The sequence below is a fragment of the Pseudophryne corroboree genome, chromosome 4, assembly GCF_028390025.1.
Source record: "Pseudophryne corroboree isolate aPseCor3 chromosome 4, aPseCor3.hap2, whole genome shotgun sequence".
Classification (NCBI taxonomy): Eukaryota; Metazoa; Chordata; class Amphibia; order Anura; family Myobatrachidae; genus Pseudophryne; species Pseudophryne corroboree.
The window spans coordinates 350,937,403-350,949,343 of NC_086447.1; the positions used below are offsets into that span (position 1 = coordinate 350,937,403).

Consider the following 11,941-nt stretch of genomic DNA (forward strand, 5'->3'; position numbering starts at 1 on the left):
TACAGCACATACAATACTATTTGTGTGCTTCTATACTGCAAGTACAATTATTTACAGACTGCAATCAAGACAGTAATTGACATTTCAGGCTCTAATGAATTAGTTAGCCTTAGTGTGGATAGTGGAGATCACGTCTCTTGAGATTTATTCCCTAATTATCTATCCACTCCTGCCAATCTGTCGTTTTAGCTGAATACATGGTTTCTGGTGCATTCCCATTTCCTGCCCCATACGCTGTGTGAAGGGGGAGGGGGAGTATGGTGTATTGCTCAGGACCTTTTGCATTTTCAGTACTAACTATACTTGCAACACATTCATGTTTTGATATTTCAAAAATTTGGCTGGCATGTCATCAGAATAACTAGGGTCCACTATTGCCCTACTACATGTGAAAAATCCTCTGGGATCAATGTTGCATAGCACAAATATAAGCAACATATTGGCGGCTATTTTTGGCAAAATCGGTTGACCATATGATTTAAAACCTCTGTATACCTATACATTTGGAATACACCTTGGTGCAATGATGGTTAAACATAGGTCTCTTTTTTAAGAGACTTTTTGCCCATTTCACAACCAGCCTTGTGGTGGATTCAACAACTGCATACCCATTATAGGTCTTTGCTTCATTAACTTTAAATCTACTACCATACCACACCGTACATGCCCAATCTCGTCCGATCTTGGAAGCAATACGGTGTTGGGCCTGGTCAGTACTTAGGTGGTTGACCACTAAGGAATACCAGGTGTTGTAGGTCAAGTTTGAAGGCAATACCTTTGCTATTGCACCTACTGCAGTAATCAACACCTGGCGGGTAAATCTCTTGGTTTTGCCGTAACTTGTGCCGCACGTTTGCCTTTTATTTAATGTTTTTTTCATCCTTATGTTCACAGTTGCATTCCCGAATTTACGATTCAAATTATTTAATCATCTTTTAAACATTTTTTGTGTGTACTCCCATATTATTCATTAAAATTAAAGGTTACGTTTTAATATCTAATACACTATACATAATTTCTATCATAGTTGTTTCCAAGAGGGAGTGCTCCCAACAAGGGTCACTTTTTTCCTTTCTCTCCTGTCTTTATTACCTATGTAATAGACCCATGGGAGCACCATCGACAATCACCCTCTTTTTTTCTACCTAAAAAAGAACCTTTTTCTGTTCAATGGTAGATGGTGATCAATTCCGGAAGCTTTTCTGGTTCGTCGGTTTTCTTGGAAACACATATCAATTACATATTTACTTAATCTCACTTAGTCTTGTGCGGCATCCTCAACCCTACCCTTTACTACATGCCTGCATTTTTGCAAACACTCCCTGAAAACGGTCAGTTGACACCCAGAAATGCCCCCTTCCTGTCAATCTTCTTGCGGCCGTCAGTGCGAAGAAAAACTTCGCTAGTACCTGAGCACAACCACAAAGGGCTTTGTACCCGTACGTCACGCGTGCGCATTGCGGGGCAGACACATGCACATAAATGCCGTTTTTTAACCTGATCGCTGCGCTGCGAAAATCGGCAGCGAACGATCAACTCGGAATGACCCCATAATACCGTACCTGGACGATCTGCTGCTAAAAGCACCATCCAGGGAGAAGTTGTTAGTCAACATTGCCCTCTTAACCCGACTACTCCAGGATCACGGGTTGATTTTGAACCTACCAAAATCTCATCTGGAACCACCATGGAGGCTTCCATTCCTGGGGATGATATTGGATACAGAGGCACAGAAGGTATTCCTTCCATTGGAAAAAGCATTAGTGATGCAGTCGATGGTGCGGGATGTTCTAAGAAAAACCCGGACATCGGTGCATCTATGCATTCACCTTCTGGGAAAGATGGTAGCCGCTTACAAGGCGCTGCAGTATGGAAGTATTCACGCAAGGCCCTTCCAGCTGGATTTGTTGGACAAATGGTCCGGATCACATTTTCACATGCACCAGAGGATCCGTCTGTTGCCAAAAGCCAGGATTTCTCTTCTGTGGTGGCTTCAGACTTCTCACCTGACCGAGGGACCGAAGGTTCGGGATTCCAAATTGGATTCTGTTAAACACAGACACAAGCCTCAGAGGTCGGGGAGCAGTCACCCAGGGGGAACAGTTCCAAGGAAAATGGCCAAGTCAGGAAGCCATTCTTCCAATCAACATTCTGGAACTAAAGGCCATATACAACGCCCTTCTACAGGTATCGCATCTTCTTCAAGATCAAGTCATTCAGGCTCAGTCGGACAATGTGACGGCAGTAACGTACATAAATCGATAAGGCGGAATGAAGAGCAGGGCAGCAATGTCAGAGGTAACAAGGATTCTTCTCTGGGCAGAAAGACACGCTGTGGCATTGTCCGCGATCTTCATTCCGGGAGTAGACAACTGGGAAGCAGACTTCCTCACCAGACACAACCTCTACCCAGGAGAGTGGGGCCTTCACCCGGAGGTGTTCGGGTGCTTGACACGTTGGCATGATGGCCTCTCGTCTCAACAAGAAGCTCAAGCGATATTGTTCCAGGTCGAGGGACCCGCAAGCAGTGGCGGTGGACACTCTGGTGACTCCGTGGGTTTACCAGATGGTGCACATGTTTCCACCACTCCCATTGATCCCAAAGCTTCTCAAAAGAATAAAAAAGGAGAAGGTTCAAGCAATTCTCATTGCTCTGGACTGGCCATGAAGGGCCTGGTATGCAGATTTACTGGAGTTGCTCCTAGAGGACCCATGGCCTCTACCTCTTCGCGAAGACCTTCTCCAACAGGGGCCGTTTGTCTGTCAAGACTTACCACGACTACGTTTGACGGCATGGAGGTTGAGCGTCAAATTCTAGCCCGGAACGGGATCCTGGATATTGTTATTCCAACCCTGATCCAAGCCAGAAAGGGGGTAACGTCTAAACATTACTACCGTATTTGGAAAAAATAAGTCTCTTGGTGTGAGTACAGGAAATGTCCTGCAGTGGAATTTCAACTGGGACGTTTCTCCTTTTCTGCAGTCAGGTGTGGATGTGGGCCTACGTTTGGGCTCCATAAAAGTCGACATTTCGGCCTTATCCATTTTCTTCCAGAAACAATTGGCTTCTCTCCCTGAGGTTCAGACATTTTTGAAGGGGGGTCCTGCACATCCAACCGCCCTTTGTGCCTCCTATGGCACCTTGGGATCTCAACGTGGTGCAGCAGTTCCTGCAATCGGAATGGTTTGAGCTTTTACAGGACATTGACGTCAAGTTTCTTATGTGGACGGCCGTCACACTGTTGGCCTTGGCTTCTGTGAGGCATGTGTCGGAGCTGGGGGCGTTGTCTCACAAAAGCCCCTACTCATCAGCAATTTCTTCTAAAGGTGGTGTTTGCGTTTCATATCAACCAACCTATTGTGGTTCCGGTGGTTACCGACACCTCTGCTACTTCAAAGTCCTTGGATGTTGTGAGGGCTTTGAAGATCTATGTGAAGCGGACAGCTCATCACAGAAAATCTGACTCGCTGTTTGTTCTCTATGATCCCAATAAAATTGGGTGTACTGCTTCAAAGCAGACAATTGCACGCTGGATCAGGCTTACTATCCAGCATGCTTTTTCCATGACAGGTTTGCCGTGTCAAAAATCTGTACAGGCCCACTCTACTAGATCGGTGGGTTCTTCCTGGGCAGCTGCCCGAGGTGTCTCGGCTTTACAGCTCTGCCGAGCAGCTACTTGGTCAGGTTTGAACATGTTTGCTAAGTTCTACAAGTTCGATGTTTTGGCCTCTGAGGACCTTCAGTTTGGTCAATCAGTTCTGCAGGAACCTCAGCACTCTCCCACCCGGTTTGGGAGCTTTGGTACATCCCCATGGTACTAATGTGGACTCCAGTATCCTCTAGGACATAAGAGAAAATAGGATTTTAATTACCTACCAGTAAATCCTTTTCTCGTAGTCCGTAGAGGATACTGGGTGCCCGCCCAGTACTTTGTTTCTTTCTGCACTGTTACTTGGTTAAGTATTGTTGTTTCAGTGGTTGCTGTTCCTGGTTTAAAGTTTGGTTAGCTTGGCTTTGCTCTTGTTGTGTTTGCTGATTCGGAATCTCACCACTATCCTTTTATTTCCTTCTCTCAAGGTATGTCCGTCTCGTCGGGCACAGTTTCCTAGACTGAGTCTGGTAGGAGGGGCATAGAGGGAGGAGTCAGCCCACACTATCTATTTCTTAAAGTGCCCATGCCTCCTAGTGGACCCGTCTATACCCCATGGTACTAATGTGGACCCCAGTATCCTCTACGAAATCCTATTTTTTACTACTACTCATCCTCACATTTGCAGAGGGTTCAGAAATTGTTAGTGTCGGAATCAGAAATGTTATACTCACACATCGCACTTGTGAACAAACTTATACTCTCCTCTGGGATTGGTGAAGTATGTGATTATATAGTTTGTTCTTCAGCCTTATTTTTGAGCACTGTCTGTTTTAAAGATGGCATCTAGAAAAGAGTGAGAAGTCGGTGCATGTGAGGTTACAGAAGATGCCTGATTGTGTTTGGCCCTGGCTCTTGCATTAGGCATTTTAGTGCATGACAGAGCAGCAGCAGGACTACCAGTGTGTGGCATGTTGTCAATTTTTTTTGACAGTAACTTTCCCTTCATAGTTAGATGTTGTGTTAAGATTGTAAACTATGTTTTAGATTTCAGTTTCCTTTTCTTACACCTTCGTTCCCCTTGACCTCCTTTAAAAGTAGATGTTGAAGTATTCCAACAGTCGGCACTAGTACTGGGTTTTCTCTTCTATTGTATGCTCCAGGATTGATTGTATTTTTTACTTCAGGACAGGAGTAAAGCTACTGTGGTTGTACTTAACTGCCACCACTGCAAGTGAACAAACAATGAGATAGGGAAATGTTATCTTTACCATGTGATTTTATTTAAAAAACTGGAGATTTTTTTTTTTACACCTGAGAATTATTTCCCCCCCCTTTAATTATTTTAAAGTGCAGCTGTTAGGCACACAACCACACCAAGAAAGTACAGCAGTATAGTCTGCCTCTCCACGATACACACTCATGAAATCCAATTTAAATTGATTTGCTTTTTCACACCGGCAGAAAAAATAGGATTTTAATTACCTACTGGTAAATCCTGTGCTCGTTATCCGTAGGGGATACTGGGAATCCATTTAGTACCATGGGGTATAGACTGCTCCACTTGGATTCATGGGCACTATAGAAGTTTATTAACGTGTGCTGGCTCCTCGCTCTATGCCCCTCCTACCAGACTCAGTCTAGGAAACTATGCACGAGGATAAAACATACTTTGAGAGAAGGAAACAGAGAAGGAAAGTGGTGAGATTTCGAACCAGCACAATTATAACAAGAGGAAAGCCATTCTAACCCAACTTGAAACCAGGAACAGCAATTGCTGAACCAAACAACAGTACTTAAACAAGCAACCGTGCAGAGCGCGGTGTCAGGTCTCTAGGTTTGTCTGTCCCCGGCGGGGGCGCTAATGGGTCAGTGTTGGTATGATGGATAAAACGTGGAGGCAATATAAAAGTCCTGCGCATAGGCGCTGATGTTTTATTATAACTGAGCAGATGGGATAACACAGAGTGAACAGAAAACCGGTAATGGAATGACAATGATTGATAACGGCATTTGAATAACTAAGGTTTCTTGCAAAGGAAATATGAAACCACAAATACTGAAGGCAGATGATATAAACTAAAGTCCAGTAGTACTTGATAGCACACAGTCTCGGTATAACATAAGATAAAGTAACTTGAAAAGCAGAACTCCGATATGCATAAGAAACACACAGTCTCTATTAAGCACAAGTCCAGGTAGCCTTACTAGGCTCAAGCAGGAGACAGTCTCTAGGCTACTAGTTGTTATACTGCTGGAATGCACAGATGGAATACTGATAGCAAGTGCACAGGTAAGATGGTAATACGAACACCTGAGGAGAGTCTCTGCTGCTGTTGGATTGTGGCTGGATGTAATTGAAGTCCGAAGTAACAGGGGAGCTGTGAAGGTGAAAACTGGAACAATGGAAATAACCACGGGGAACGCTGGAAACAGGAACAGAGGAACCAGGAGAACTTAGGCACACGGTATGTGACTCGTTGTCCGAGGCAATGTGAGAGAGCCACGGACTGGAAGTTAAACCCCCTGCTCAGCAGCAATTGGACACAGAGCTGCAGGCGGAGACACAGCGCTGGATTGAGCACCCGGATCAGCTGAGTGCAGGTGTCATGGCAACGTCCACACAGGCCGGACACCGGCACGCAGCAAAACCCACACAGGACCCGGACTCAGGGGTACTCAGCAATGTGGACGATGACGCTTGCGGCCACTGCACTCACGCAGCTGCAACTGGGGCCACGACCTCTGGAGGCCTGCACACCAGCGCGCTGGTAAGTGAGACGCAGCAGCGCGCCGATTCCTGACACGCGGAGTATCCCCTACGGACTACAAGAAAAGTATTTACTGGTAGGTAATTAAAATCCTATTTTCTCATATGTCCTAGGGGATACTGGGAATTCATTTAGTACCATGGGGAAGTACCAAAGCTCCCAAACCGGGTGGGAAGTGCTGAGGTTCCTGCAGAACAGATTGACCAAACTGAAAGTCCTCAGAGGCCAAGGTATCGAACTTGTAAAACTTGGCAAACTTTTTCGAACCTGGCCAAGTAGCTGTAAAGCCGAGACACCCCGGGCAGCTGCCCAAGAGGAACCCACCGACCTAGTAGAGTGGACCTGTACAGATTTCGGAATCGGCAAACCTGCTGTGGAATAAGCATGCTGGATAGTGAACCTGGTCCAACGTGCAATTGACTGCTTAGACGCAGGACACCCAATTTTATTGGCATCATAAAGAACGAACAGTGAGTCCGATTTCCTGTGATGAGCAGTTCGCTTTACAGATACCTTCAAAGCCCATCCAAAGACTTTGAAGTAGCAGAGGTGTCAGTAACAACCAGAACCACAATTGACCGGTTGATATGAAAAGCCGACACCACCTTAGGAAGGAATTGCTGATGAGTTCAGAGTTCAGCTGTGTCCTCATGGAAAATCAAGTAGGGGCTCTTTTGACACAACGCCCCCAGCTGCCGAAGCCAAGGCCAACAGCGTGACTGCCTTCCACGTAAGATATTTTACATCTACCTCCTGTAACGGTTCAAACCAGTCCAATTGGAGGAATTTCAGAACCAAATTGAGATCCCAAGGTGCCGTGGGAGGCACAAAGGGAGGTTGGATATGAAGAACACCTTTCAAGAATGTCTGGACCTCAGGGAGAGAAGCCAATTGTTTCTGAAAGAATATAGACCAGGTCGAAATCTGAACTTTTATGGAGCCTAGGCGTAGGCCCACGTCAACTCCCGACTGCAGAAAAAGCAGGAAATGTCCCAGATGAAATTCTACCATAGACTATTGTCTGCTCACACCAAGAGACATATTTCTTCCAGATACGATGGTAATGTTTTCGCGTTACCCCCTTCCTGGCTTGGATCATAGTTGGGATGACCATGTCAGGAATCTCTCTCCTGGCTAGAATCAGCCGTTCAACTTCCATGCCATCAAACGTAGCCGTGGCAAGTCTTCATAAACAAACGGGCCCTGTTGCAGAAGATACGCTCGAAGAGGCAGAGTCCATGGATCTTCTATCAGCATCTCGAGAAGATCTGCATACCAGGCCCTTCTTGGCCAGTCCACAGAAATGAGAATTACTTGAACTCTTTCCCTTTTTATTTTTTTGAGAATTTTTGGGATTAGAGGAATGGGAGGATATAAGTACACCTGCTGGTAGGCCACGGAGTTGTCATGGCATCGACCGCTACAGCTTGTGGGTCCCTTGACCTGGAACAATACCGCTTGAGCTTCTTGTTGAATCGAGAGGCCATCATATCAATTTGTGGATAACCCCACCGACGTGTCAGCCACTGGAACACCTCCAGGTGGAGGCCCCAATTCCCCGGGTGCAGGTCCTGTCTGCTGAGGAAATCTGCATCCCAGTTGTTTACTCCCGAAATTAAAATTGCCGACAACTCCACTGTGTGTTTTTCCGCCCAGAGGAGATTTCTTGAGAACTCTGACATTGCGGCTCTGCTTTTCGTTCCGCCCTGTCAGTTGATGTCAGTCACCGCTGTCACATTGTCCGACGGAACTTGAATGACCTGATTCTGAAGAAGAGATGAGACCTGCAGAATGGCGTTGTAGATAGCCCTGAATTCCAGGATGTTTATTGGAAGAACGCTTTCCTGACTTGACCATCTTCCTTGAAACTGCACCCCCTGGGAGACTGCACCTCAACCTCTGAGGCTTGCATCTGTGGTTAGAAGAATCCAATTCTGAATCCCGAACCTTCAACCCTCCACTAGTTGAGAAGTTTGTAGGCATCACAGGAGGGAGATCCTGGCTTTTGGCGACAGACGAACCCTCTGATGCATGCGAAGATGCAACATTTATCCAACAGATCCAGTTGAAAGGTCCTTGCATGAAACCTTCCGTACTGATTTGCTTCATAAGAATCCACCATTTCCCCCAGAAGGTGGATGCACAGATGTACTGAGATTCGGGTCAGCTTTAAGACAGCCCAAACCATCGACTGGATCACCATTGCCTTTTCCAAGGGAAGGAACACTCTCTGAGACTCTGTGCAGTATCATTCCCAGGAAATGAAGCTTCTGCATTGGTTCTAGGTGAGATTTTGGTAGGTTCAGAATCCACCCATGATCCAGGAGTAATCTGGTCGTGAGACCAATGTTCTCCAACAACTGCTCCCTGGACGCAGCCTTTAGGAGAAGATCATCCAGGTAAGGAATTACGTTCACTCCCTGTCTGCAGAGTAGCATCATCATCTCTGCCATCACTTTGGTGAACACCCTTGGTGCGGTGTAGAGACCAAATGGCAGGGCCTGAAACTGGTAGTGACAGTCCTGCAGTACAAACTGTAGATAAGCCTGATGAGGCGGCCAGATCGGAATGTGAAGGTATGCATCCTTGACTTTCAGACCTGAGATCACCACTCTCAGAGACTCCATCTTCAACTTGAACACTCCTAAGTATGGGTTCAATGACTTGAGATTCAGAATCTGTCTTACCAAACCGTCCGGTTTCGGAACTACAAACATACTGGAATAGTATCCCTTGCTTTGTAGATGAAGTGGAACTGGAACAATGACCTGGGTCTGTAATAGTTTTTGAATGGCTTCTTGTATGGTTACTCTTGCCTCTTGTGAAACTGGTAAGCCTGATTTGAAGAATCTGTGAGGTGGGAGATCCTGGAACTCCAGCCTGTAGCCCTGTGATTTAAGGTCTATGACCCAGGGATCCTGGCAAGATCTTGTCCAGGTGTGATTAAAGAATTTTAGCTGGGCTCCCACCTGTCTGTCTCCCAGCTATCGCAGTCCACTGTCATGCAGAAGGCTTTGAGGAGGCAGAGCCAGAGCTCTGTTCCTGTGAATCAGCAGCCACTGGTTTGCGTGGTTTACCTTTAGCACCTCTGGTGGCGGTAGAAGAACCTCTGGTCTTGCCCCGAAACTTTGCAGTCCGAAAGGACTGTAAATTTCGTCCTGAGTAGGCCTTTCTAGCTGGCGGAGCTGCAGAAGGTAGATATGTGGATTTACCTGCAGTAGCTTGTGAAATCCACTTGTTGAGTTCGACGCCAAATAAGGCCTCACCTGTGAAAGGCATGCCTTCCACACCTTTTTTGGAGTCCGCGTCAGCAGTCCACTGATGTAGCCATAAATCCCTGTGTGCCGACGTTGCCATAGCTGTGATGCGTACATTAAGTAAACCTATCACCTTAATGGCTTCCACCATAAAGTTCACAGACTCTTGGATGTGTTGAAGGAGTAAACCAATTTTCTCTTGAGGTAAGATGTTTAAACCCACAATTAAATTACCAGACCATTAAGCAATGGCTCGCGTAATCCACCCACATGCTATAGTGGGTCTCTGGGCCACCCCAGTAGCTGTATACAAAGATTTGAGTGTAGACTCAATCTTACGATCAGCTGCATCCTTTAGGGAGGCTGCACTAGGAACAGGTAATACTATTTTACGTGAGATCCTGGAGACTGACACATTCACTAACGGTGGATTTTCACATTTTTTCCTATCCTCAGGAGAAAAAGATGATGATAACTGCCTAGGAATTTTAAATTTCTTATCTGGATTAACCAGCGGTTCCTCAAACAGGGTACTTAGTTCCTTTGACACAGGAAAAGTGGCTGAGGATTTTTTCTTCACATTAAGGAAAGATTCCTCACACACCTCTGTCACTGTATCAGGAATATATAGGACTTCCGTGATAGCGTATATGAGAGCCTCAACACCTTGTGACAGAGTACCCTCCCCTACCTCTATGTCCACCTCACCTTCCTCCATTTCAGACCATTCATTATCAGAGTCAGAATGCAGGATATGGGCCAAAGTACATTTTTGTGGACAAATGGTAGAGGACTGAGACACTGGTCTGAGTACTGAGTCCTTTTGCATAAACTCAGTCATAGACGGTCTTAAGTACTGCGTCTCCTTCTCTTTACGAGACAATTTAGTAGATATGATGGAAATTATCCCCCGAATGGAGTCCAGCCATGCTGGCTCCACCCCACTAGCCTGAGAAGTGATACTACACTGAGTACACACTAGTGAACCCCCTGGAGAAGAGGAACACTGTGCCTTGCATGATACACACTCTTTGCCTGACATATTGCAGTAGTAACAGCACACACACAGGAAAAGGTTAAAAGCACAATTAATCCACAAAGAGCCCTTCCCAAGAGACACAGAGAGAGGATAGAACAGCACACGGTGCCCTTATCGCTAAAGCCAAGCTTAGTACCTAGATTAGGGACCTAGTACACAAGTATAACGCTCAACCCTGCTATGACCCCCTGGTACCGCTGAGGTAATCTGGAGGCTCTCCAGAGGAGCTGCCCGTCCCTGCAGTCAGCGTATGTGTAGCTGCAGTAGGATAAAATGGCGCCTGTGAGCTGCTGGATCCGTTCATAGTGAAGCTTCACCCCTTCAATGGTGCGCTGTCTTCCCACTCCTCTTTATACTGGCTTTATGTGTCTGAGTGCATAAAATGGAGTAAGCCCCCTTTTAAGCTGTAATACTGTGTACACTACTGTGTACTAAGTCTGGAGACTCAGTCCGCCCCATTAGAAGCCGCGCGTCTCCATACCCTGCACCGCCATAATGGCCGGCGAACCCGCTAACCGGGACGCTGGTTTAGTACTCACCACTCTTCTTACTTCTGGCTCTGTTAGGGGTGGCGATGTGCTGCGGGAATGTAAGCTCACCGTGGTGGGGCTTGTGAATAGTTCCCTCAGGAGCTAGCGTCGTGTCAGCGGGGAATGGGACCATTAACCCTTAGTGGGGTTGGGCCTTCCCCCCCCCCTTCCCCCCCAAGTCCCAGGAAGCAGGCAGGCTGCTTGAAAATCCAGTCCTGCCTGAAAATAACAAACTTGTAAAATACTGTAAATGCAGAAAACTCTTCAGGAGCTTCCAGAGATGTGACCGGCTCCTCAGGGCATATTTTCTAAACTGAGTCTGGTTGACGGGGCATAGAGGGAGGAGCCAGCACACGTTATCAAACTTCTATCCAAGTGGACCCATCTATAACCTATGGTACTGAATGGATTCCCAGTATCTCCTAGGACGTAAAAGAAATGGTTTTTTTTTCACTTAAAATGTTGACCTTTTATCCCTTTTGACCCAATGGTGACTTACCTTCTCCTGGCGGCTCCATCAGCTCCTGTGATATCTTCCGTGTCTCGAGTGTCAAATGACCATCACTCAAGGTTAGCCCTCCAATCCTCCGGCATTCTGGTATTTCTTCACTAGCCCTACTCCTAATCTCTAATACTCTAGTGCCTAATACTCCCCCCAAGCAGCCTAACTCTGACCCACCCACTCACAGTATACGTTAATGTGGACATTCTGGCAATGTCGACATTTAAGCTTTCAACGTTCTGACAACTCGAT

At 46.4% G+C, this 11,941-nt stretch overlaps 1 pseudogene; it reads left to right on the top strand.

Annotated features, from left to right (window-relative positions):
• The first annotated feature begins 639 nt into the window (after positions 1-639).
• Positions 640-758, top strand: LOC134913582 (5S ribosomal RNA; annotated as a pseudogene).
• Positions 759-11,941: the final 11,183 nt, after the last annotated feature.